General features: G+C 46.4%; 1 protein-coding gene across 4 annotated transcripts in view; it reads right to left on the bottom strand.

Annotated features, from left to right (window-relative positions):
• Positions 1-24,628, bottom strand: part of LMF1 (lipase maturation factor 1) — a 114,896-nt gene extending 90,268 nt beyond the window's left edge. Inside the window, exons 1-2 of one of the 4 annotated variants that reach the window (XM_081089524.1) lie at positions 24,398-24,628; positions 6,326-6,639 (exon numbers count right to left, since the gene is read on the bottom strand). The gene's annotated coding sequence lies outside the window, so the exon portion shown is untranslated. Of the gene's footprint in view, positions 1-6,325; positions 6,640-24,397 lie in introns of those variants that run through there. The other 3 variants (XM_081089527.1, XM_081089526.1, XM_081089525.1) reach the window with 3 other exon arrangements.
• Positions 24,629-25,883: the final 1,255 nt, after the last annotated feature.

Genomic DNA, 25,883 nt, shown 5'->3' with positions numbered 1-25,883 from the left:
GTGCACTGGGCCTCTAGTGCAATAATAGTTACCAAACTCTACCTCTTTCTCTGAAATGCCACCGATCCCCAAGATGTTTAAACTCCTAGAGACATAGAACAAATACTGAAGTACCAACATAGATGAACTTAGATGTATGCAGGAGTCCATACTGATCAATGATTAAATAAATAACATGGGGGCAAAGGACAGGTGCTCCACCCACAAGGAGTCCTGATGTGGGCTGTGCTAGTGATGCCTCCAAAGGTAACACAAGGAGTAGACTTGGGAGGAAAGGAAGGTTCACAGTGGAGACACCTAACAGTCATGACCTGGCTGGATACCAGGTCAGCATCATAGAGATGAGTTATGTCGATGGCACAGACTTGATATAATGGATGACGACAGCACTGTGCCTCTGTGGTCTTCTCCCCAAATCCACACCCAGCCAATGACGAGAAAACATCAGACACATCCCAACAGAGGCCTACTCAACAGAACACCTGACCAGTGCTCCTCAAAACGGCCGACGGATCAAAAGCAGGAGAGTCTGAGACATGGGCCCAGAGGAGCTAAGGCAGCGGTTCTCAACCTGTGGGTCGTGACCCCTTTGGGGGTCGAACGACCCTTTCACAGGGGTCGCCTAAGACCATTGGAAAACACATATATAATTACATATTGTTTTTGTGATGAATCACTATGCTTTAATTATGTTCAATTTGTAACAATGAAATTGGGGGTCACCACAACATGAGGAACTGTATTAAAGGGTCGCGGCATTAGGAAGGTTGAGAACCACTGAGCTAAGGGGACATGAAGACCAAACATGTGGGTCTTGGTAGGATTCTGGGACAGAAAGAGGGCATTAGAAAGGAACTGAGGAAATGTGAATAAATAATACTATGTTGAGACTGGTTCATTAGGTGTGACAAATGTCCCATCCGATGAAAGAGAATAAAAATAGGGGAAATTGGAGTGGGTACAGAGACACTCTCTGCACTATTTCTGTGATGATTCTATAAATCTAAAACTGTTCTAAAAAGTGAAGTTTATTAAATTAAAGACAAGTCAAGGTGGCTAGACAGCACCAGCATCTGTGCCTGTCAGGAGAGCCGCCTCGAACCTTGCCCATTCCTTACCAGCACCCAAAGCAGAGTGCAGGCTGGGGCCCAGGAGGGACTGGCCATCCAGGTCAAGACAGTATACACTTCCTTCCACTGGATGCAATATCTGGGGGGCTCTTGGCAATCTCTGGGCAGACAGACTCAAATTCTCAGTAAGAAGAATGAAACCAAGGTGAGTTCTCAAAGGCATCCCTACCTCAGTCCAACCCCATCTGAGAAGAAAGGGTTAAAGTTCCATAGCAGTGGGTGCCTGCCTCCTAATCTGAGGCACCTTGTTGCCCGATCTAATCCCAGGCTGCCTCTGTCTCCCATCCCAACAGACACAATTCTGTGCCTTCTCCTAACAAGGCCTCCTTATTTAAATAAAAAGGAACCAAGAGTGGTCCTTTAACTGCCCCCCCCCCATTATCCTCAGGATGACTTTGATACCTGTCATCACTACTGTACTTGAGCATTATCAATCAAAACTTATTCCAGTCACACTCGACTGATAACGAGAGAGAGTGGGCTCCTACGAAGCTGAGGCCCCAAAGCCACCTGGCACTGCGTTCTCAGAAACCCTGAGTCTCCGCACGGGCTCACCCTGCACCCCTACCCGCGCCCACAGCCTTGTTGCGTTCTAACTGCCCGCCCCCAGCAGCCAACATAAAGGAGTGTCTGGCCACATGGCGCTGGGCCGCATTCATATTTCCTGTCTTGTCACCTTTCCCATGTCCAGAAGAAAGGACCAATATTAGAAAGTCCTGACCAGCTGTCTCCCACAGCCCATCCTCGGAAGGCAGAGAGTGCCTCCATCAACCAAACAAGAACATAATCAGAGCCTAAGAAAATGTCACAAAGGATGTGAATCTGCTCCTCCTTTTCCCTCCCACCCCAGGGATTCTCTGACCCATCCCCAAGCTCTGAACTGCCCAGGCCTACATTGAGTCCATCTACTTGAACCTGGACCCTACAAGGTCTGCTCTCCTGGGGCGTGGGATGGCTGCCTCCAAGAATGTGGGTTATTAGCCTGTGAAGCACGGACTGCATGACTGAAGCCACTCTCCCCAGAATGAAGCCTTTCAACCACTGCCATCATGAAGTGCATTCATGAGGCTCCCACTTGCCTCGGCAAGTGTCAGGATCCAGACAGGAGAGCGAAGCAAGGGCAGTCATGGTTCACGCATGTGCAGGATGTCATGTATGGCCCCGGGACACTGGCCTTGGAAACTCAAAGCACCGCCGAGCACAGGGTTTTACCTGTCTCCCCTGGCAGCAGTTTAGGATCCCCACGTGCGCTGAGACATTCGTTCCAGCACTGTGAAGCTGTCATGGCACTGGTCTGGTCAGGAAGGGAGAGAAAGTGAAGCAGTGGCCACAGCATGCACCCCGCAAAGCTGGGCAACCCGATGCAGGGCCGAGTGCCGGCGAAGCGCCATGTGCACCTGCCTGGCGCCTCCTCGCCCCACGGGGGCTTCCTGTCCCTGCCACGGGACGCCAGCTGGACAACACTTGAAAGGCGTTCCATCAACGGTGTCTATTATCTGAGCATCTCATCCCAAACAAATATTCTTTCCTCTCAACTTAAAATGAAGGAGACATGAAAGGAACAGACTGTGTCTAATTTTCATTTCAGGGTATCAGAAAAAGCAAGCCCATTTTCCATCTAAGTGGTCTGCACGCTCTCAGTAAGCTCTCAATAACACTCTGACAACTCAAAAACTATCACCCCCCAGGAAAACATGGGTCAAAAGCTGACCTCAGGCACCGTCAGGGTCGAGGGCACCTGAATTGTGCTAACCACCCACCTGGTGCTCATGGAGTCCCACCCCACAGCCCCCAAGCCTGTGCCAAACCTGCCCCACAGTTCAGCTGTGACCATGGACATCTGGCATCAGGAACATGGTGAATACACCACTGGTCTCTGTTGACAAATGTTTTCTTCTTTTACATTTCCCACCTAAAACATCTTGGGCGTCATTTGTTTTATTTTGCTTTAGCGAGCTTCAATTAATTCGAATCACATTTTGTAACATACCCAAGGGTAGGGGAGCAGAATATCTTTCCCAGTGAAAAAACACAAGCCTGTATTTTTGGTCAAATGTGCTCAGACTCGTTTTTAGACTTTTAAGCATGGGGTTAATCATACCCGACAGTATATCCCAGACATGAGTCAAAATACTTTTGAAGTAAAACTTAAAGTTGATATGGTTTGGCTGCCAGGTACAATAAGGCATGATCCGTGCCACCTGTTACAGATGGAGCATGCCATCTCTGGGACAAAGGCACCTAGGATACTTCTCCCTCTAGGGTGGATTAAACTCATGGGTCTCAAGAAATAGCAGCCCCTTGGACACCATAGTAAACCCAGCCAGAGGCCGCTGGCGCTGGTAAACAACTACTAACCAGGAGACCGCAGGCGGGCAGGAGCCACCTGTGGCCGCCACGGGGGTCAGATGCCCTGAAGTGGCGGCACCATGAAGTCTATGCAGGAAGGAGCAGGTGCCAGTGAAGGAAGCATCACTGTGCTCAGGGCCCGCCTCAGACAGCCAGGCACACCTTACCGGGCACCGGCCCCTATTTCCACCGTCACTGCTTTGTCCTTTATAAACAGAAAATGCAATAAATCTATTTAATATCTCCACCTCCCTAGGAAACCAACACAGCTTCGGTATGGAATTGAACACAGTGCAGGTGCCATATGGCAGGCTGTCGGCCACTCAGTGACTGTGGACACTCAGAAAGATGCCCACAGCTGAGTAACAGTGGCACAGCCCTTGGTCTTTTTCCAACGCATGCAACTCACGCCACAGTTGCAGGTGCTGAAGTTTCCCCAAGTCTCTTCCTAAATCCCAAGCTTTTGACTGCCACGGGGCTTGCTCTCAACAGTACCTCGTCAACACGAGGCCCCATGGATGGCAGGGTGGAGGGGATTATGGGTGCTGAGATTTTTAACAAGCTGAGTTTGGGGGCAGCGCATTCTGCACACTAATGAGTTTCATTCACACGGGCCCTGACCCAAGCCCAGCACAAACCAGCACTTCCCACAGCAGGAAGAGGCGTGGAAAGATCCAGCCCAGATGCCCTCTCACAGCCGTGTGCATGTGCACTGGGGACCAGGCACAGACGACAGAGATCAGCGGGGATGGCCGCTACAGTCCACGCTACAGCTGTGGGGCCAGTCAAAATAAATCCACAGGGGGACTGAAGGTCAGCTCCTCACGCCCAGGAGTTGGACCTTCTTGGTTAAAGACCCCTCTCTGGGAAGCGTCACTGTCATGATCCGGGACCCAGTGACCCTCTCCACCCTGGGCCAGCACAGAACAGACTGCCAGAATGGACAAAGCTTTCTCCCGGAGGACAGACGGGCCCTGGAAGGACCATCCCAATAGCCGCCCCAGATGTGTTGAACCTCCTACATGTCTACACAACCAACCACCCCCACATCTACTTCCTACATGTCTACACAACCAACCACCCCCACATCTACTTCCCACATGTCTACACAACCAACCACCCCCACATCTACTTCCCACATGTCTACACAACCAACCACCCCCACATCTACTTCCCACATGTCTACACAACCAACCACCCCCACATCTACTTCCCACATGTCTACACAACCAACCACCCCCACATCTACTTCCCACATGTCTACACAACCAACCACCCCCACATCTACTTCCCACATGTCTACACAACCAACCACCCCCACATCTACTTCCCACATGTCTACACAACCAACCACCCCCACATCTACTTCCCACATGTCTACACAACCAACCACCCCCACATCTACTTCCCACATGTCTACACAACCAACCACCCCCACATCTACTTCCCACATGTCTACACAACCAACCACCCCCACATCTACTTCCCACATGTCTACACAACCAACCACCCCCACATCTACTTCCCACAGGTCTACACAACCAACCACCCCCACATCTACTTCCCACATGTCTACATAACCAACCACCCCCACATCTACTTCCTACATGTCTACACAACCAACTACCCCCACATCTACTTCCCACATGTCTACACAACCAACCACCCCCACATCTACTTCCCACATGTCTACACAGACACTGACCCTACATCTCCTTCGTGCACATCTACACAGACACCAACATGTCTACACCGACATCCACCCCCATGTCTATTTCCTGTATGTCTACACATCCACCCCCATGTCTACCTCCTACACATGTACACTGAAACCCATCCCACACCAACCTGCATACCTACCTCCTGCATGTCTAGGCAGACACCCACCCCTTTCCTAGAGCCTTCTGTCAGGGCTTGGTCTTATCTTCCAGAGTGTTCTGTGTGTCCTCTGGTAGGTGACCTTCCCTATTGTGGAACCCAGAACTGGGAAGAAGAGCGGGATCCCCCTCCTCTGACCAGTTGAAACAGCACTCCAGGGGCCCGACTTCACCCAGGCCACAGGCTGCCCTGCCACGCCCATGTGCCCTGTGCGCATTCCCACACGACTTCTCCTCTCTCCTCACCTCCATGGAGCTCCATCACCACCTCTGGTTCCTTCGGCACTGAAGCCGACTCTCCCCAACGCGGCCGATCTGGTCTGTGAGCCCTGGTCTAGCTGGTCAAGATTCCTCTTAACAAGGAAGGGACAGGAGAGGGTAAGGAGCAACAACTCCACTCTGTCACCGGAAGCTCACCCAGTGACTTCCACTTCCATCTCACGGTCTGCTGGCGCCAGGAGGCTGGCCGTGCAGTCTCGGAGCAGCCATGCCACTCCCAGCAGAATCACTGACTGCTCCCAAAGAACAAAGGCTCCTGCATTTTGGTTGTTTGGCAATTAGCAGTCGCTACCATGGCCTTGTTAAAATAATGATATTCTCCTGAACTAAGGTAAGAAGAAAGCCTGCTCAATCCCTCCAGCTGCCAGGAGGTGGTGGTTTGCTCTGCAGCGTGTAACATCCCCTAGATCAGTGGTTCTCAACCTGTGGGTCGTGACCCCTTTGGCGGTTGAACGACCCTCTCACAGGGGTCGTTTGAAAATACATCCTGCATATCAGATATTTACATTATGATTCATAACAGTAGCAAAATTACAGTTATGAAGTAGCAACAAAAATCATTTTATGGTTGGGGGTCACCACAACATGAGGAACTGTATTAAAGGGTCGCGGCATTAGGAAAGTTGAGAACCACTGCCCTAGATGCTGAGTTACAGCACACCTGGCTCACGTGATCCCAGTTCTTCTCACTTACCAGATCTGTCCCACATTGACCAGGGACATGTAGAGGACCCAGAGCGCAGTCATGAGAACCATATTGGCACAGCCGGTAACCAGGATGAAAGATGAGATGCCCAACCCGAGCAGTGCGAGGGCATCCAGGTTGGAGTCCATGTGTGACCAGTCCAGCAGCCAGAGGATGGTGGGGGCATAGCTCACGGCGTCCCAGCCAACCCGCCCCTGGAAGTGCCGCTGCACACTCTTCAGGTACACCCTGCAGGGCAGGAGTCCTCTGTCCCCAATCAGCTGCTTGTTCTGATGAAAAGCCACCAAGAATGCCACAACTGGAAGAAAAAGGAAAGGATAAAAGGAATATGAGTAGGAACACACCATCCGTGGACACCAGTGAGTGCTTTTCCAACGTGTGGGGACTCAGCTGGGCAAGATGAGGCAGAGTCTGACTAATGGTTTGGAACCAAAGCATGAACTCAGGGTCTGAGTATTTCTCAAAATTTTGGGGGAAATTTTGGAAGACGCAACCTGGAGAAGTCATGTGTATATGTTTATATACCTCTATATACCTACTTATACACATTGTATATGTGTACATACAGTGTATATACACATGTATTTATGATGGGAATGCTGGTCTGTGACCCCTGACACTAGCTGGTCAAGATTCCTCTTAACAAGGAAGGGATAGGAGAGGGTAAGGAGCAACAGGCATTCCCATCACAAATACATCCTAATAACCCATGAGTCTGATCAATGGTGCTACTCCTGGAACTACCCACAGTGTTTGAAGCTTATGATAATGTTCACATGAAAGTCAGGATTGCCCTCCATTCAAACCACAAGTTTCTGAATTAGTTTCTAACAACTCCCACTCCTATGAGAGCACAGTCACGTCCTCTGGACTTCAGTGTTGACACAGAGATGCTCTGCACAGAGATGCTACAGGGAGAGCGCAGCCCTCCTGTTTGTGACCGTGAAGAGCAGGGACACCAAGAGAGGAAAGGCAAGTAAAAGGCAGTTCCATAGAGAGTGCTGGGGTGACACTGAGACACCGCTGGGTGGAGAACACACTCACCGAAGGAGGCACAAGCTGCACTTTGCGTCAAGCTAAACAACACTGCGTTCGATAGTGAATAAAAATGCATCCGAGGCAGCAGAGACTGAGATGGAGAACATGGTGGTGGGTTAGGCTCACAGGTGTAACAGTCAGCACCTGCCCTTTCAGGAAAGTGGGCACCCCTGGTCCAAAGCACACAGCAGCAATGAACTGTGTGTTTACAGCATAAGTGAAGCAAAATAGGCAAGAAACAGCACACAGGCTGAAGGGAGATACTGGAAATATGCTGTTAGAAGGACCTTACACTACACAGACCACAGAAAGTGCAGACTAGTATGTGAAGGTAGACTCAGGCTAACTTAGAATGCATTATATTGTAAATCCTGTGGGAGAGAGAAAAAATGTTTAAAACAATTCTAAAGGAATAAATCAATGCAGATACTAAAATAAAATCATAAAAAAATGCTCATTTAAGCAAAAAGAAAGCAGGGAAAAAGCACCAAAGATAGGAGGAACAAATAGAAAATAACTAGCAAAATGGCAGACTTTAATCCATCACTTTAACTGGAAATGTTCTAAATACATCAGCAAACATAGAAATTGTCAGACTGAATAAAAAACAGGACCCAGGTCTATTCTGCTTATATGAAATCCACTTTAAATATAAAGACGTCGGTTGGTTACAAGTAAAGGCACAGAAAAAGATATCATGCAAATGCTAATCCAAAGAAAGCTGGATGGCTTTATCAATATCAGACAAAATAGATGTAAAAGCAAGAAATGACAAAAAAGGGCATTGCATAGTGATAAGGGATCAACAAAAGGCTATTTAATACTAAATGTGCATGAATCTAACAACAAAGCATATGTATAAATAAAATGAACTAACCTAGTACATATGTATATATTCTCTACACATACTAGTATTAACTTGACCCAACTGACACAGATTGCTAGACAGTATAAAAAAGCAAGACACAACTATATGACATATTTAGAGCACTCTACTTAACAGCAACATATATATATGTAATTTTCAAGTATACATGGAACATTAAGACACGCCACAGTATGCTGGTTCAATTCTCCATCCACATGCTTGGATTTCAGGCTCGATCCCTGGTAGGGGGCAAGCAGGAGGCAGCCAATAGATGCCCTGCTTTCACATGGATGTTTCTCCTTCTCCCTCTTCCTTCCTCTCTCTCTAAAAATCAATAAAAACATATTTTTAAAAAACCAAGTCATTAGCCCTAGCTGGTTTGACTCAGTGGACAGAGTGTCGGCCTGCCAACCGAAGGGTCCCAAGTTTGATTCCAGTCAAGGGCACACGCCCGGATTGCGGGCTCGATCCCTGTAGGGCAGTGGTTCTCAACCTTCCTAATGCCGCGACCCTTTAATACAATGCCTCATGTTGTGGTGACCCCCAACCATAAAATGATTTTCGTTGCTACTTCATAACTGTAATTTTGCTACTGTTATGAATCATAATGTAAGTATCTGATATGCAGGATGTATTTTCATTGTTACAAATTGAACATAATTAAAACATAGTGATTAATCACAAAAACAATATGTAATTATATATGTGTTTTCCGATGATCATAGGCGACCCCTGTGAAAGGGTCGTTCGACCTCCAAAGGGGTCGCGACCCACAGGTTGAGAACCGCTGCTGTAGGGGGTGTGCAGGTAGCAGCCGATCAATGATTCTTCCTCTTCATTGATGTTTCTATTCTCCCTCCCTCTCCCTTCCTCTCTGAAATCAATTTTTTTTAAAAACGGGAAACATTGTTACTGATCCCACAGACATTAAAAAGATAATAAAGGAACACTATAATCTCTCTAAGATCATAAATTTGACAATTCTGATGAAATATACCAATTACTTGGAAGACAAACTACTAAAACTCACAAAAGAAAAAAAGATAATATATCACAACAATTGCATTTCAGAAATGCAAGGCTGGTTTAATACTCAAAATTGATGAATGTAGTTCGCCACACTAACACTAAATAAAAAAAGCCCATATGGTAATATCAATCAACACACACATAAAAAGCACATGACAAAATTCAACATCCATTCATGATAAAAATGTTCAACAAATTAGGAAGAAAAAGAAACTTCATCAACTTATAAACGGTAGCTATGAAAAACAAGAAAGGGTAGCTATGAAAAACATCCAAAATACTTAAAGATGAACAACTATTTTCCTCCTAAGATTTGGAACAAGGCAAGGATGTCTCTCTCACTACTCCTATTCAACATTGTATGGGAAGTCCTAGGTAGTGCAATGAGGCAAGCAAAAGAAAGAAAAGGCATATAGATTAGAAAGGAAGGTATGAAACTGTCTTTATTAACAGATGATATGATTGTCTATATAAAAAGATCCCAAAGAATCTATTAAAAAAACACCCAAACTCTTAGAATAAGTGAGTTTATGAAGGTCACAGAATACAAGATATTAATACAAAAAGTCAACTGTATTCCTCCTATATCAACAATGCACGACTATAACCTGAATTTTATAATAGTTGACAATATGACAATAGCACCAAAAAGTGCATAGGTAAAAATCTAACAGATTCTAACAGAATCTGTATGTGGAAAACTACAAAACATTGATGAAAGAAAATAAATAAATGGAGAGATACATCGTGTTCATGGATTGAAGAGTCAGCATGTCAATTCTCCCCACTTTGACCTATAGACTCAATGTAATCTCAATCAAAATATCCAGCAAACTTTTCTCTAGATTTTTGTTTTGTTTTCTCTAGATGTTTTGTGATTCTAAAGTCTATTTGGAAAAACAACTTGGATTAGGCAAAATAATTCTGATAAAGAACAAAGTTGGAGGACTCATATTATGCAATGTCAAGACTTACTACAAAGCTACAGTAATCAAGGCAGTGTGATACTGGCAAAAAGACAGACACATAAATCAATGGGCCAGAAAAGAGAGCCTAGAAATAGATCTCCACAAATACAGTCAACTGATTTATGACAAAGGTACAAAGACAATCTTTTCAAAAAATGGTACTGGAACAATTGAATGTCCATATACAAAAAGATGAACCTTGACACACACCTCACATCTTACACAAAAATTTACTCCAAAAGGACAGTAGCCCTCAATATAAAATATGGAAGTATAGAACTTCTGGAAGTAAATCTATGTGACTTGCGTCTGGCAATGAGTTTTTAGATACAACCCAAAAGCATAACCCATGAAAGAAAAAAACTGATAAATTTGTACTTTATCAAATGAAAAACTTTTGTTCTGTAATTAATACTTTAAGAGAATAAAAAGAAAAGCCACAGATTGGTAAAAGATATTGCGAATCACGTATCTGATAAAGGACTTGTATACAGAATAAAGTAACCTTAAAATTTAATAATAAAACAAAACCCCAAATTTTAAAATGGGCGAAAGATATGAACGGACATTGAAGGCATTGTTTCACACAAAGAAGATACACAGATGTCAAATAAACACATGAAAAGATGCTCAATATCATTTGTTACTGGGGAAACGCCGATTAAAACCACAATGCAATATCAACACACACCTATCATAACAGCCAAAATCCAAAAATCTGAAAACTCCAAATGCTCCAGAGGATTCAGAACAACAGGAACTCTCATTCATTGCTGGTGGGAATGCAAATTGGTATGCCATTCTGGACGAATTTGGCAGTTTCTTGTAGAGTTAAACATAGATTTACCACATGATCCAGCAATTATGCCCTCGGGTATTCACCCAAGTGAACTGAAAACACATTTACACAAAAACCTGCATGCAAATGTTCATAGGAGCTTTGTTCATAATTGCTAAAACTGGAAAACAAACATCATTGTCCCTCAACATGGAGATGGATAAACAAACTGTGATACATTCATACAATGCAATAATATTCAGAGACAAAAATGCAGGACTGTTGATTCATGCAACATGGATGAGTCTTAAGTGCATTTTGCTAAGTAAAAGGTTCCAGACCCCAAGTCTACATATTGCAGGATGCCATACTGGAAACAGCAAAACCACAGGGATCGAGCACAGATCAGAGCATGCCAGGAGCTGGCGGGGGGAAGTGGTGACTATGTGCACAAGGGGATTTTCAGGGGATAGAACTATACTACAAAATACTGGATGATGGATAACTAAGCATTTGTCAAAACCCATAGAACTAACTGTACATCACAAAAAATGAACCTTAATGTATACAAACTATCAAAACAACCTAGCCAGAAGGTCAGGGGATGCCAGGATGGAATGCAGACTGTGACAAATGAACTCTATTGCAAATGTATAACAGACCACACGGAATGGGAGGGTGAAGGGAGGGCTGGCCTAAGTAACTTTGGAAAATGTTCCGAGTGAAAACTGTAAGGACAAAGACAAAAGGAACTGTATATAAACATTGGAGTCTAGTTGGTTTTTCTCACGGGGGTAGGTGAACAATTCCGAAACTGCTTGGCATGTGTACTGGGGGTGAGCAAATAAACAAACTGTGGTGGATAGTGGGGTAAGATTTCTCACCGATGGAGAAGAAAGTTGCAGACAAGCAAGAATGGGAGGCCGCCCATACCTGTGCACTGGGTTAGACTCGGAGATGCCAGGGCAATCTCACATTTACCTGAACATATATATTCAGATGGATATGCAGAGAAGCAACCATACATGGGTGTACACACACATATCACCTAGCTCTGTCCACTAAGAGGGTCTGAAAGCAGCGACACCTGTAGCAATGGACACCCAGACGTGAGTGTCTAACACTCTAATAAAAAGAACCAGTGCTTCTGGAGAAATGGCAGTTTTTAAGTAGGAAATATGAAAGGAGCCTGTCGCATCCTGTAGGACCAAAAAGGAAGGAAGTGCTGGATGATAAAGAACAGGGACACAGGACACAAGTGGGAAGACCCACCACCAACCAGAGCCAGACATTTGACACCACAATGAGTAACAGCATTGGACCACAACCCCAAGAGAAACTCACTCTGAAGGTGGATAAACAGGGAGAAGACACATCTTCCTCATAGAGGAATTCCAAATAATGGAGATGCCTCCCCCAAAGGGTGGCAGAGTCCTCCCCTCGCTGGGAGCATGGGATGGACTCCGTGATCAGCTCCCAGAGGACAGAGAACGGGCAGGAAACGTAGAGCCTGACAAAGACACAGAGCAGATGTAGAGGCTGTGACACGGCAGAAGGTCGGGCGGGAGGGCAGCAGAGAGCTCCCCACAGCCGTTGCCACCCAGTGTGTGTGTGTGTGTCCCTTTCCTGACTCGGGCGGGTCCACACACTCCAGAACCCACCTGGGCTCTTCCACACGGGACCTAATTACCAATGGCTGCACAGCTGGGTGTCCTTCCGCCCCCAAACCACAATTCACACTCCAAAGCTCTGGAAGGAAAATGAGATTCGGTCTCACCAATTAAATAGTTTAAAAAGTAATTCTAAGGCAAAAAGCATAGGAAACTTCCTAGCTTATTTATCAGAAAAAATAAAAAATAAAAGAAGAAGAAGGCAGACTGGATTCCAACTTCAGAAAAATAAAACTATTTCAATGTCCACTCCTGTCACAGAAATGATTAAGTAGAAAGGATAAACAAAATTTTTTTTAAATCATAGGATCTCACCCTAACCGGTTTGGCTCAGTGGATAGAGTGTCGGCCTGTGATCTGAAAGGTCCCAGGTTCGATTCCGGTCAAGGGCATGTACCTTGGTTGCGGGCACATCCCCAGTTGGGGGTGTGCAGAAGGCAGCTGATCGATGTTTCTCTCTCATCCATGTTTCTAACTCTCTATCCCTCTCCCTTCCTCTCTGTAAAAAATCAACAAAATATATTTTTTTAAAAATCAGAGTGCAGTTGTTGCCGTGCGGGCTGCGGATTCCTCCAGTCCCTCCCTCGGCCGCCTCTCCGCTCGGAGCGAGCGCGCAGCCCGCGCAGCAGCGCCCACCGGTCCCGTCCTGTGAGCCCCGACCCCAGCCGCGGACAGCCCCAGCCGCGGCAGCCCCGCAGAGTCGCCTCCCGGCCCACCCGCCCGGCCGCCGCCGAGGAGCGGGAGGAGGACGGGACCCCGGCACCCCCACCCCCCATCCTTGGGAGAGAGAAGATGGCGGCGATATAGGCAGACGCGTCCCAGGTCCTGTCCCGGAGCAAATGGAGAGAGCAGCTGAAACTAATAGCATCCACCCCGAATTGGCGAAATTGCTCAGCTGGTGAGACAGTTTGCAGCCGGGAAGAGCAGAACTCCCCTGGAAAGCAGATCGAAACTACAGCAACCTCCAGAGCTCCACACCCTCTGCTGAGGAACAGCAGCTGTATGTGAAGCCTCGCCCCACCAGCCAGAAGAGCCACCTCAGCTGTGAACAGCACACACCAGAGGAGCTGCTGCCAACTGAAGAGCAGCTGCTACCGCAACCACCCGAAGAGCAACCACAGACCAAGGAGTCACTGCCACCAAGGGAGCAACCACTGAACGACTCAACGTCTAGATATGTCAGTGAGATCAAACATGGGTAGGCAAAGAAACCCCCAAAGGAAAGAGAAGGAGGACTCTCCAGAAAAGCAGCTAAGTAATACAGAGGCATGCAACATGACAGACAAAGAATTCAGAATAAGGGTCCTAGAGTGCATAAACCGGATGGAGGAAAAAATCGACATCCTCTGCAAGAAGCAAGAAGAAACAGATGAAAAAATCGATAACATATGGAAGAAGCTAGAAGAAACAGATGAAAAAATCAACAACTTAAGTAAGACCCAAGAAGAAATGAAGAGTGATATAGCTGCAATGAAAAACTCCATTGAAAGTATCAACAGTAGACTAGGAGAAGCGGAGGACCGAATTAGTGAATTAGAAGACAAGGAAGCAAAACACACCCAAAATGTACTGCAATTGGAGAAAAAAATTAAAAGACAGGAGGAGAGCCTAAGGGAGCTTTGGGACAACATGAAACGAAACAACATACGAATAATAGGGGTACCAGAACAACAGAAGGATGAACAAGGATTAGAAAATCTATTAGAAGAAATAATATCAGAAAACTTCCCTGAGGTGGGGAAGAAAAAAGTCACACAAGCCCAGAGAGTCCCAAACAAGGTGAACCCGAAAAGACCCACACCAAGACACATCCTAATTACCATGGCAAATGTTCAGGACAAAGAGAGAATCTTACAGGCTGCAAGAGAGAGACGGAAAGTTACATACAAGGGATCTCCCATTAGATTGTCAAATGATTTCTCAACAGAAACACATCAGGCCAGAAAAGAATGGACAGAAATTTACAAAGTGATGCAAAGCAAAGGTCTGAATCCAAGAATACTCTATCCAGCAAGGCTATCATTCAAACTTGAAGGGGAAATAAGAAGCTTTACAGACAAAAAAAGGCTAAGGGAGTTTATCACCACCAAGCCAGCAATGCAAGGAATGCTAAAGGGACTGGTATAAAAATAATAAAAAGCTCAGAAAGAAAACAGCCACACACACAAAAAAAGAAATGGCTACAAATAAGTACCTTTCAATAATAACTTTAAACGTAAACGGACTAAATGCTCCAAACAAAAGACATCGAGTGGCTGAATGGATAAAAAAACATGACCCATACATCTGCTGTCTACAAGAAACCCACATCATTAGAAGGGACTCACACAGACTGAAAGTGAAAGGATGGAAAAATATCTTTCAGGCAAATGGAAAGGAAAAGAAAGCTGGGGTAGCAATACTTATATCGGACAAAATAGACCTCAAAGTGAAGGCCATAACAAGAGATAGGGAAGGCCACTTCATAATACTAAAGGGATCAATTCAACAAGAAGATATAACCCTGGTAAACATACATGCACCCAATGCAGGAGCACCCAAATTCATAAAAAAAACTCCTGGAAGATATCAAAGGAGAGATCAACAACAATACAATCATAGTAGGGGACATTAATACACCACTGACAGCACTGGATAAGTCCTCTAGACAAACAATCAGCAAAGATACAGCAATCCTAAATGACTCACTAGATCAGATGGACTTAATAGACATCTTCAGAACACTTCACCCCAGTGCCACGGAATATACATTCTACTCCAGTGCTCATGACACATATTCAAAAATAGACCATATATTGGGTCACAAGCAAAGTATCCCCAAATTCAAGAAGATTGAAATCATAAAAAGCATCTTCTCAGACCACGATGGCATAATATTAGAAATAAACTACAATAAAAACAACCCAAAATACTCAAACACCTGGAAGCTGAATAGCAAGCTATTAAATATTGATTGGATTACCAATGAAATCAAAGAAGAAATTCAAAACATCCTGGAAACTAATGACAATGAAAACACAACAATCCAAAACCTATGGGACACAATGAAAGCAGTCCTGAGAGGGAAGTTTATAGCTCTACAGGCCTATCTCAAAAAACAAGAAAAAATGGTAGTAAATCAGCTAACTCTACAACTCAAAGAATTAGAAAGAGAGCAACAAGAAAACCCCAGAGTGAGCAGAAGGAAGGAGATAATAAAGATTAAAGCAGAAATAAATGACATAGAGACCAAAAAAACAATACAGAAAATCAATGAAACCAAGAGCTGGTTCTTTGAAAGGATAAACAAAATTGACAAACCTCTAGCCAGACTCACCAAGAAGCAAAGAGAGAGGACCCAAATAAACAAAATCAGAAACGATAGAGGCGAAATAACAACAGACCCCACAGAAATACAAATGATTGTTAAAAAATACTATGGTCAGCTCTACTCCAGCAAACTAGACAACCTGGAGGAAATGGACAAATTCCTAGAAAAATACAACATTCCAAAACTCAATCAGGAAGAATCTAAAAATCTCAACAGGCCAATAACTATGGAAGAAATTGAAGTAGTCATCAAAAAGCTTCCATCAAACAAAAGCCCAGGACCAGACGGCTTCACAGGGGAGTTTTACCAAACATTCAAGGAAGAACTAAAACCTATCCTCCTCAGACTACTAAAAAAAATTCAAGAGGAAGAAACACTTCCAAGCTCATTCTATGAAGCCAGCATCACCCTAATACCAAAACCAGGTAAAGACAACACAATGAAAGAGAATTACAGGCCAATATCCCTCATGAACATAGATGCCAAAATCCTCAACAAAATCTTAGCAAATCGGATCCAGCAGTACATCAGAAAGATCATACACCATGACCAAGTAGGATTTATCCCAGGGATGCAAGGATGGTACAATATCCGCAAATCAATAAACGTGATACATCACATAAACAAACTGAAAGAAAAAAACCACATGGTCATATCAATTGATGCAGAAAAAGCATTTGACAAAATTCAACACCCATTTTTGATAAAAACTCTCAGCAAGGTGGGAGTAGATGGATCATACCTCAACATAATAAAAGCCATATATGACAGGCCCACAGCCAACATCATACTCAATGGACAAAAACTAACACCATTTCCCCTAAGAACAGGAACAAGACAGGGATGCCCCCTCTCACCACTCCTGTTCAACATAGTACTGGAAGTGTTAGCCATTGCAATTCGGCAAGAAGAAGAAATAAAAGGCATCCAAATTGGAAAAGAGGAAGTAAAACTGTCCTTATTTGCAGACGACATGATATTATACATACAAAACCCTAGAGACTCCATCAAAAAGCTACTAGACTTAATACATGAATTTGGCAATGTAGCAGGATACAAAATTAACCCCAAGAAATCTGAGGCATTTCTATACACCAATAGTGAACTTTCAGAAAGAGAGATTATAAAAACAATCCCGTTTACCATCGCACCAAAAAAATTAAGCTACCTAGGAATAAACTTAACTAAAGAGGTAAAAGACCTCTACTCAGAAAACTACAGGACGTTGAAAAAAGATATAGAGGAAGACATAAACAGATGGAAGAACATACCGTGTTCATGGATTGGTAGAATCAACATCATTAAAATGTCCATACTACCCAAAGCAATCTATAAATTCAACGCACTTCCCATTAAAATACCAACGGCATACTTCAGAGATCTAGAACGAACTCTCCAAAAATTCATCTGGAATAAAAAAAGACCCCGAATAGCTGCAGCAATCCTGAAAAAGAACAAAGTAGGTGGGATCTCAATACCAGATATCAAGTTGTATTACAAAGCCACTGTTCTCAAAACAGCCTGGTACTGGCACAAGAATAGGCATATAGATCAATGGAATAGAATAGAGAGCCCAGAAATCGGCCCGAACCAATATGCTCAATTAATATTTGACAAAGGAGGCAAGAACATTCAATGGAGCCAAGATAGTCTCTTCAATAAATGGTGTTGGGAAAATTGGACAGATATATGCAAGAAAATGAAACTAGACCACCAACTTACACCATACACAAAAATAAACTCAAAATGGATAAAGGACTTAAATGTACGACAGGAAACCATAAAAATTCTAGAAGAATCCAAAGGCAACAAAATTTCAGACATATGCCGAAGCAATTTCTTCACTGATACAGCTCCTAGGGCACTTGAAACTAAAGAGAAAATGAACAAATGGGACTACATCAAAATAAAAAGCTTCTGCACAGCAAAAGAAACCATCAACAAAACAACGAGAAAACCCACTGTGTGGGAAAACATATTTGCCAATGTCATATCTGATAAGGGCCTAATCTCCAAAATTTATAGGGAACTCATACAACTTAACAAAAGGAAGATAAACAATCCAATCAAAAAATGGGCAAAGGACCTAAATAGACACCTTTCAAAAGAGGACATTCAGAAAGCCAAGAGACATATGAAAACATGCTCAAAGTCACTAATCATCCGAGAGATGCAAATTAAAACAACAATGAGGTACCATCTCACACCTGTCAGACTGGCTATCATCAACAAATCAACAAACGACAAGTGCTGGAGAGGATGTGGAGAAAAAGGAACACTTGTGCACTGCTGGTGGGAATGCAGACTGGTGCAGCCACTATGGAAGACAGTATGGCGTTTCCTTAAAAAACTGAAAATGGAACTCCCATTTGACCCTGTGATCCCACTTCTAGGAATATATCCCAAGAAACCAGAAACACCAATCAGAAAGGATATATGCACCCCTATGTTCATAGCAGCACAATTCACCATAGCTAAGATCTGGAAACAGCCTAAGTGCCCATCAGTAGATGAATGGATTAGAAAACAGTGGTACATCTACACGATGGAATACTATGCTGCTGTAAAGAAGAAGGAACTCTTACCATTTGCAACGTCATGGATGGAACTGGAAAGCATTATGCTAAGTGAAATAAGCCAGTCAATGAAGGAAAAATACCACATGATCTCACTCATTCATGGATAATAGAGACCATTATAAACTTTTAAACAATAATAGATACAGAGGCAGAGCTGCCTCAAACAGATTGTCAAACTGCAGCGGGAAGGCCGGGGAGGGTTGGGGGGCAGGATGTAGGGGGGGGTAAGAGATGAACCTAAGGACTTGTATGCATGCATATAAGCATAACCAATGGACATAAGACACTGGGGGATAGGGGAGGCTGGGGGACTGTCTAGGGCGGGGGGATAAAATGGACACATATGTAATACCCTTTGTAATACTTTAAGCAATAAAAAAAATAATAATAAAATAATAAAAAAAAATAATAAATTTAAAAATAAAAAAAATAATAATAAAAAAAAAATCATAGGATCTCAAAGCTAAACTAACCAACCAACCTTAGAAAGGCTTGGTTAGCCCCAGCCCCAGTCCAGGAAGAGGTGGGGGTGAGGCATGAAGACTTTCTCAGCTGCTCCCTATGGGGTAGCCCAGAGAGAGATCTAGGATAGGTGAACAGGCCATCTATATACTTATACATGCATTATCACGATGTCTGCAAATATTCTTTAAATATAAAAAAGAGCCCTGGCCAGGTAGCTTAGCTGGTTGGAACATCATCCTGTACGCCAAAAACTTGTGGGTTCAATCCCCAGTTGGGATGCATACGGAAACAACTGATAGATGTTTCTCTCTCTCTCCTTTCCTCTCTCTCTAAAATCAATAAAAACATATCCTTGGGTGAGAATTAAAATAAATATAAATAAAAAAGAAAGGGAATGAGGGATAAATGGTGATGGAAGGAACTTGACTTGGGACAGTGAACACACAATATACAGATGATATGTTATAGAATTGTACACCTGAAACCTACAAAATTTTATTCATCAATGTCACCCAATAAAGTCAAGAAAAAAGAAAAAATGACTTTTCTCTTTCAGATAAATCACTATAAAATTGAACCAGAATCATCCCTAAAATGTCATTCTCCACCAGGCAGTTTTTAGTGACGGTGGTTAAATTCTGGCTTTGATAGAAGAGCCTGATACTTTTTCTTTAAAGGCTTGTGCTGCAGAGAGCTCAGAGGTAGGGCAGTGGGGTTTGTTTTTTAAACAAACGGGAAGCATTTTACAGAGAAGCTTGTAAAACCAAGCAGTGTTTCATTAGAATTTGAGTGGCCTGGAGAACAAGAAGGAATGTCCCAGAAACTCTCAGAAGCTCAGAACAACACAGAATGAGGCAAGATTTCAAGGATTCTTTTGGTTCCACTTTTCCCTCAAAATTTCCGAAGAACAGCTAAGAGTTTAGCAAACGTGGGTGTGAATGGTTCTGCCCTGCTACTTCAATCCTGCGCTGGGAGCCATCTGGGAGCCAGGCTGAGCCACAAGATCCCAGGAGACTTGATTTGTCGTAACCAAAAGTGTAACAAGCTACCCCTTTTAGAAAGTGCAACTGAGATTCACCTCCAAGCACAGTACTCAACCAAGGAGTATTAATGGAGGGGGAAAGGTAATAAAATTCTGCTATATGTAATGTAAAGAAAGAGGAGAGAGTAATTGCAAGAAATCAAAATATACATGACAAGCATGGTTTCACAAGATGCGTTTAAACCAAAAAAAGGTACTATAAGCAAACCAGAAATTAGAGCTGACCGGAAACTAGCTTTGAGATACTTTCGAAGTTGAATTTTTAAAGAATGTTGTCCCAGGGGCCCTGAGGTAACAATGTGATGAGATAAGCAATTTTGTTCATGTGCCAAAAGTCCTTCACTGGCTCCAATGCTCACAGCACAGTCACCATTACTCTGATGGTCCCAGCGGTCACAGAGGTGGGTTCCGCATGGGGGCACAATACCAGGACCTGCGAGGAGCCCATCTTCTTCTCCACCAGACCCTCATTTAGCTTTGTGAAGTGGCTTTGCAGGGTCCACCCAAACAGGGAGGCGAGCTGGGTCGGTGGTCCCCAAAAGGGGTGTCTGGGACACGGGCTCAAGTCAGCAGACTACATGGGACCAGAGAACGTCCAGAATAGGGCAGAGAATTCCCCAGGGCCCCTGAAAAGAAACAAGGAAGGGACCTCACGTAGACCTGCCACTAAATAACAAGGACCAGAGCAAGGATGGGAGGCTCTAAAAGCTTCCAGAGAGAAAAATAGGTCCCTGTGTTATTGTCAGACAATAAATATTTCTTTGGTCTTCATCTCTGGTCCCGGCACAGAGTTCCTAAAAATTCTGGGATTTCCTTAGTGATGGGGTGAGAAGAGCATTTGTTGCTATTCATTAGCACAATCCTTTCAGTGATACCTGGATTCATTCCCATGAGGTGACCCTTGGAGGAGGGCGCTGGTTACCAGGTCTGGAACTCTCAGCCCTGTCCCCAAACTTCTTGAAGAGAGAGGGGCTAGGTGACTAAGCTAATAGCCAATGACCAATGATTTAATCAACCAGCCTGTGTAATGGAACCTCCATAAAAACCATAAATGAAGGGGTTTGGAGAGCTTCTGGGTTGTTGAGCACGTAGAGGTGCTGGGAACGTGGTGCTCCCGGAGAGGGCCCGGTAATTCTGCACCCTTCCCGCACCTTCCCAGAGCACCTCTTCTATCTGCTCTGCCTGAGTTGCATCCTTATAACAGAGCAGTAAATAAGTGTTTCCCTGAGTTCTATGAGCCCTTTTAGCACATTGTGGAACCCGAGCAGGGCTCATGGGAACGCTGGTTTACCGCTGGTCAGTCAAAAGCACAGGTGACAACCTGAACTTGTGACTAGAGCAGTGGTTGTCAACCTCCCTAATGCCGCGACCCTTTAATACAGTTCCTCATGTTGTGGTGACCCCCAATTTTATTGTTACAAATTGAACATAATTAAAGCATAGTGATTAACCACAAAAACAATATGTAATTATATATGTGTTTTCCGATGGTCTTAGGTGACCCCTGTGAAAGGGTCATTCGACCCCCAAAGGGGTCGCGATCCACAGGCTGAGAACCGCTGGACTGGAGTCTGAAGTGGGAATGATCTTATGGGACTGAGACAGCCTGTGGGGTCTGGTTAATGCCAGGCAGTCACTGTCAGAATTGTTTAATGTGAGGAAAAAACTCACACATTTGGTGTCAGAAGTGTGTGAATAGAAGAGTTTCCCTTTAGGCACTTGCATAAGAGCAGGAGTCAGACTGTGTGAAGACTTCTCAACACCAGGAAGTCCTGAGGAAAACTGCTTTGCCTAAGATTTGTAGACTCAGGCAAACTGATAATTTCCATGCACGCAAGGAAAGACATCAAAGTCACCTTCGCCATATCCTTTCTTAAAAGTTGTCCGGGGGTATATTCCACCAAAAAGAGAGAATAAACAAAGAAATAAGAAGACTGAGATCTGAGGAATTGTGAATACAACTGGAGGGAGGACCCGGGGGCCTTGCAGGGGTGCAGTCTGTGAACTGACTGTTCACACCCAGGGACTAAGGATATTGCAGGAGCAGGCAAGAGAGGGGAAGAAAACATGGTTGGAAGAGTAGCCGGTGGTCGCACGGAACAATGATAAAGACCGTGTGCAAAGTCAAGGAAATTTTACGGAGCAGGAGGTATCCCTGGAAGACAGCGGGGTCTAAATAAAACACTGACTATGCTGCAAGGAGCTCACAGGTGGACGAACAGACTGGTACGTTAGCAACATTAAGAATTCTAAACGCATAGAGAGTGAAGGAGACTCAGGGCAAGGGCCCATTATTCAGCCTTGCGGTGGGCTTAGCAGTCCATGAGAGTAACGATAAAATTAAACATCAAGTGAAATGTGTGAAGAGCCCTATGGCATCGTGGACAATCACCGGGGCTTCAGGGACTCTGAAGTGGCTCACAGTCCCGGGAGATCTGGAACCCACTGGAGAGAGAGCAGTGCAGGATCCCCGAGCCATCTCAGCCAGACAACCTGTCCCTGAAAGATGGGGAAATGGCTCCTTCGTACAGCTGAAAAATACCGATTTTACCCCAAGCGTACTTGCAAGACAGGAAAAAAAAAGCATCTGTCAAAGCAAAGCATTCTGTGCTCAGCACAGACTATATCTGCTTGACCCTGTGGCTCCAAACTGTTTCCTTTTGAATTGAACAGAGAATCCCCGTGGAGATCAAAGGCGGCCTGCTCACTTGAAAGCGGAGGGCCAGGTTTTATAAAGTTGTGCTCTCTCTCTCTCTCTGCAAGCGAAGCCCCTGGGGTTTTTCCACTGTTACAGGCTCCCTTTTCCAAGGTCTAATAAAGTCTCACAGATTCACTTAGTCCTGACTTCATCTGTTGCTAAGTGACAGCTCAAACCTTTAGAATGAGTATTTATCCTGTGGAGGATAAAGCAACACCGCAAGGACTATTTTTTTATGTAACTTAAAAGAGAAAGAGGGCTGAGCTGAATGCCCATTTGGCAACCCCGTGACACATGGAGTCCCCCCAAGGAAGCCTTGCAGTGACAACCACGCGTCCACTGTGTGCCAGGAGACTGCCTGAGTTATCCCGGGGAAGGGAACCCGCAGCCTCACCCGCCTGGGACGCTGCCCATTTATGGGAGGTCACTGTCCAAAGAGCGGCAATTCTCTTTCTCCCACGTGTGAGGGAAGAGATTTAGAAACGAAGCTGGGCCCTGCAGTGCCAATAGCACACAATCACTGCCAGGGACCAGCACGCAAGTTAACTGACCACTCACCCAGCCCAGGCCACTCAGCCTGGAACCCTTCCCCATCCCCACTGGTCTCCCCTCACTTATAGGTTTAAGAATCTCAGAGTTTGGTTTTAGTCATGACTATATTTTGGGCTCAGGAAGCATGTACTACTTGTGTTCCCTGCTGCTCAGTGCTCAGGGCCTTTGCGCCCCTCTGAGTGTCGGGACTGGGGTGGGGGAGGCGAACTCCGCGCTGGCCGCCAGGGCGGAGGCTGGTGTCCTGGGCAGACTGACTTCTCTGGGCTCCGCAGGCTGGCTGGGCAGGCCCCGTACTGCTGCCTGCCGGGTTTTCAGATGTGGGTGTCACTCAGCCCCCAGGGAATGCGAATGCTTCGCCTGCTGCTGTCTCAAAGCTGCCAACAAACCCCTGGTGAACCTGAGGAGGCGGGGGTGGGGTGGGGTGGGGTGGGGTGCGCCTCGGACCCGCTGGGCCTCGGGGGTGATGAAAGTCCCGGCGGCCCCGGGTCCCACAGGGGCTGCCCACCGGTCAGGATGCGCTCGGAGCGCAATCGGAGGCGCGCAGAGTGCAGACACTGCTCTCTGCGGCTGGGCTGCTCCGGGGTCCTGGAAAGGGGTGCTGCCCAGGGCGCTGGGCACCCACGTCCTCGCGGCCCCCAGCCCATACCGGACTAATGAACTCGGGTTTCCGTAGCGCGGCCCCAGGCCGGCCGAGGTCCTGCGAGGGGGCCCTGCGCAGTCCTGCTCCATTTGGGGTCCTGACTTGGGTCCCGGCAACTGACGGCCGGCGGGTGTGACTGGGGAAGAGGGGGGCAGGCAACGGAGGGCGAAGTGGGCGCAGGTAAGAAGTCACCTGCTAAGACCAAACCTACCGCCCCCCCCCAACCCCCGCTCCCCAAGACCTCAGCCAGATCCCGCGACCCGAGGGGAGGGAGTCGCGCGGTGGGGTGCACGGGCCGTGGCGTGGTGGGGGCGCCTATGGGGAGCCGCCTGGGGACGGGGCGAGGCAGAGTCACCGGCGGGAGTCGCGTGCGCGCGCGGAGGAGCGGTACCGACGGAGCGCAGGCCCCGCGGACTCACAGTAAACGAAGGCGAGGGCCCTCAGGAGCACGATCCTGGTCAGCCAGAAGGTGCCCGCGCGCAGGCGGGCCGGGCAGCCCGCGGGGTCGTGCCTTGGCCCCGGCGGAGTCGCAGGCTCCTGGCCAGCGTCCGCAGCCTTCCGCCTCCTAAGCTGCTCCCCGGGCGCCGCCATTGCGGGGCCCTCACGGGGCATGCGCGGAGAGCGGTGCGCGCCGGGACACCGCCCACAGCGGAGAGACCACGCCCACTCCGTCGGGCCGGACAGGGAGGACACGCCCACGTGCGGGGAGCGGTCGCGAGGCCCGAGCGCGTGCGTGCCCCCAGCAGACCGTGCGGGGCACTGTAACAGTGAGGGCAAGGAGGTGGGCACCTAGGAAACCATAAGCATCACCCCACTTGGAAGGGTTGACCTCCTCCATTCATTGACTCATTCATTCACTCACTCATTCATCACCCAACATTGAAGAGGGCCCCCAGTGCATTCCCTGTCCTAGGCGGCAGCCCTCAAGGACCTGTACTCTAGGGAGGGGGCAGAAGGCACTCCAGAAATAGAAATGCAATGGGAAGGAGACTATTGGAATGTTGTGTCTGGCCAGTATGGGAGGGGGGGTTGAGGGGCGGGTCATCATTCGGGACAGCTGGGCTGTGGGCAGCTGCATACTCTGGCAGGTACTTCACCCCCTCTGTGGCTCATGGGGTGTGTGGAGTTGCAGTCCCACAGAGGAAAGGCTGGAACAGTGATTCAATCCAGGGCCCCAGGCTGTAATTGCCTGTACTAGAGGCCCCAGTGCACGAAATTCGTGCACTGGGGTGGGGGTGGGGGGTCCCTCAGCCCGGCCCACACCCTGTCTCAGTCCAGGAGCCCTCAGGGGATGTCCAACTGATGACTTAGGCCTGCTCCCCACAGGAAGCGGGCCTAAGCCATCAGTCGGACATCCTTAGCGCTGCTGTGGAAGTGGGAGTGGCTCCCGCTCAGGGCTTCTGGCTAAGTGATGCTCCCCCTGTGGGAGCACACTGACCACTAGGGGACAGCTCCTGTGTTGAGCATCTGCCCTCTGATGGTCAGTGCACATCATAGCGACTGGTCATTCCGCCATTCAGTCAATTTGCATATTAGCCTTTTATGATATAGGATGGGTGTGTGGCCAGGTGCATTGCAGGTGTCCCCTCCTGGACTTCTCATCTTTGCTGTCCAAGGAGGATGCTGTGGTGGAAGTCACATAGCTGGGGAGAGACAGAGCAGGCCTTGAAATTTAGCTCAGGTCAGTAAAGCCACTGTTAGATAGGCAGAACTTCTTCAGGCTCTCAAGTCTGGACCTCCAGCCATGGTGGGAGGACCCAAGCAGAACCCCGGTGAGGACACCAGCAGGTCTACATTCTGAGGCTAGAGCAGTCCAGGCAGTGCTCAGGAGAGGTGGCTCCAAGTGGATGGAGTCATAGGCATTCCTTTGAAGAAAGAAGGGGTGTGCTGGACAAAGTAGGCATT

The sequence above is a fragment of the Myotis nattereri genome (genome assembly GCF_964212035.1).
Source record: "Myotis nattereri genome assembly, chromosome: 4".
Lineage (NCBI taxonomy): Eukaryota > Metazoa > Chordata > Mammalia > Chiroptera > Vespertilionidae > Myotis > Myotis nattereri.
Note: the sequence above shows the minus strand (reverse complement) of the source record. Positions and strands in the feature narration are given on the sequence as shown.